Here is a 2,557-nt window from a genome sequence, read left to right on the forward strand (position 1 = left end):
TTACAATCAGAAGTTAAAATAAAACAAAAGCAAAACCAAAAGAGGAGTCTACAATATATGTGTCAGGAGCACATAGTTGGGGGCATGTGTTGGGGACAGACGTGTCAGGAGAAGTGTGAAGAATGGAGGGCCTTGTCAGTTTCAAGCAAAAGCCACTCCAAGAAAATTTCAGGGAAAACTAAAGGGTCAAAATGAGTTTCCCATAGGCACCTCTTTTTCCAAGAGGAGAAGGGAAACCAGAAGACATCTCTGCTCAGGAATGTCCCAGTGAGATATTGACGTGGAGAAAGGCTTGTTCTCTTGAATCTGTGGAGACAGATAAGAGGGAAGAGTCTGTGCTTCTGGGAGTTTTATCCTAGAATCTGGGAGATTATTTATACAAGATCCAGAACAAGGTCTTTCCAGCATGTGAGATTACTCCAGCACTGAGGATCCACAGGCAAATCCACAGGCAAGTGAGGATTTCTTTGCACTTTTTCTCAAAAGTAAATTTCCTCAACTGAAGCCTTAACTCCCTGGGATATTTACATTAAACATCCAATACACCCTGTACCATGCACGTGATTGCATGTGTTACCTAAACTTGCTATAAATTTTTTGACATATTTTACAAAGAAGACACCCTAATCTGAGTCCTTAAGACAGGAATGATCCCTTCAATTATTACAGGTTAAAATTTTAAAGCTTTTCCCTCACCCTCTCTTCATGTGCTATAGGTATATCTATGTCTGCATTTTTCAAATGACCTATCATGTGACTCAAATCTCAGTAAAAGATGTGAATTACTGTCCTTGGTGATACCCTCAGATCTCATTCGCATTACTTTTGTGGGTCTTTCTTCACTTTGGGGAGGAGAGTGGAAGTCATTCTTGTTATGTTCATGACAATGAGTCACTCTCTGCCAGCTTGGTTTACAATAAGTTTTGTCTGGCAATCCATCTGGAAGTAACTTCTGTCACCTGAATGTGGGTGAGCATATGTATGTGTGTTCTATTTCCTTTTATTAACTTAGGGACCATTTCTCACCTTGTTCTCTAGCTTTGCAGCCAAACTGAATACAGGGCTCTTATTGATTTTTGCCACCTGGAGTTGGGTTTCTCTCAATGAAAATGAAATATACTCAGATCAGTTTCACAGAGCATGGAGCAAGCAAAGAAATGAAGCATAAACTCAGGTGCACCCAGGTAGAGGATGTAGTTGGACTTCATTCTTTCTTTGGGCAGAGGCCAACTGTTGCAGTTGGGCTTAAACTGCCAGAGTGTACAGGGCAGATTTCTGGGGCTTTCACTATGAAACATAATTTACATTATTTACCCTATTCTATTCACATGAGTTCTGCTAGCAACTGTAGGCTCCATATAACTGAGCCTACCTGGAGTCTAGTTCTGAGGTCAGTAAATTTGAAATATAAGATATTTTATGCTCTTTGCTTGTGTATGTCATTTTGGGAAAGAAAGAAGCAATGTTCTCATTTTATAGTCAATTTTGCAAATGGCATTATTGTTCCGTAAAACAGAGAAGTTTTATTTTTTAAAGTCAATGGAAATTGACAACTTTGGGGAGAGATTGAAATGGTATTTCTGCTGTTTCCATTGGGAAAATAGTTGAATGACTTCTTAGCTCTTTTGTTGGAGTACTGGACTTGGTACCCGTCTCAAAGGTCATTGAATTGTTGTTTCAGGGGTGGAGTTTGATCTAATGGAATGGAATATCTCCACACTGAAGTAGAATAAGTGTATTTCTTTTCTTTCTCTTCTCTCTCTCTCTCTCTCTCTCTCTCTGCCTCTCTCACTCTCTTTCTCTTGCGTGTGCACTTTATTTCTAAACACAAGCACTCAGACCAAATTTTTCCCACTTACTTTCTCAAAGGAAAAGAACAAAAAGAACAACAGTCACCAGTGGCAACGATAATTGCCCTGAAGTGACATTGAAGGTGGACTTCACACTCAGAAGGGGACTCTATAGTTCATTTCTGTGGCTTCTGGTGCTGTATATATTCAGAGAAGCATCTTTCATAATAAATCATAGAAATGGTCCCTGCAAGTATGGTCTTCAGAGTGACTCTGTTTCTCTTCTAGAAGAACAAAACCATTCCACCTGAGGCTGTGAGCATGACTTTGACTCTCAATTTCTAAAAAGATTAAATTCCACAAAATTTTCTAGCCTCGGAGTTTCACATATTGCAAAGAGCTGAGCCTGCAGAGGTTGTTCATTCTGAATACTTTTCTTTTAATTATTTGTTCAATGATATAAAAAGACTGCTGGCTGATTGTTTGTTGTTTCTCAATGAAACTTCTGTGAAGAGAGTCAAGGTAGAATTTCCTCTCTATATTTTGTTTGCTTCTTTTCTTCCCACTTCTCTTTGCTCATCTTGCCAAAACTAACGTTTCTCTATGACTTTGGTATGCTTTATCCTCTAGCAGGACTTTTGATCTCTGAAGATTTAAAGTTTGGAATAGGCATTGGTGGCCTTGAGTTTACAGAAAACATTCTTGATCTCCTTAATGTCTTGCTTTTTTGAACATCTCTTCTCTCAGTAATGTGGTTCCCTTTATAT

The 2,557-nt window shown here is 38.8% G+C and overlaps 1 non-coding gene across 1 annotated transcript; it reads right to left on the reverse strand.

Moving 5' to 3' along the window:
• Positions 1-1,830: 1,830 nt before the first annotated feature.
• LOC124963766 (small nucleolar RNA U3) lies at positions 1,831-2,053 on the reverse strand. The gene has a single exon (XR_007104804.1). It is a non-coding gene; the product is annotated as a small nucleolar RNA U3 (small nucleolar RNA).
• Between the last annotated feature and the right edge of the window lie 504 nt (positions 2,054-2,557).

This window comes from Sciurus carolinensis, chromosome 13 (assembly GCF_902686445.1).
Source record: "Sciurus carolinensis chromosome 13, mSciCar1.2, whole genome shotgun sequence".
NCBI lineage: Eukaryota > Metazoa > Chordata > Mammalia > Rodentia > Sciuridae > Sciurus > Sciurus carolinensis.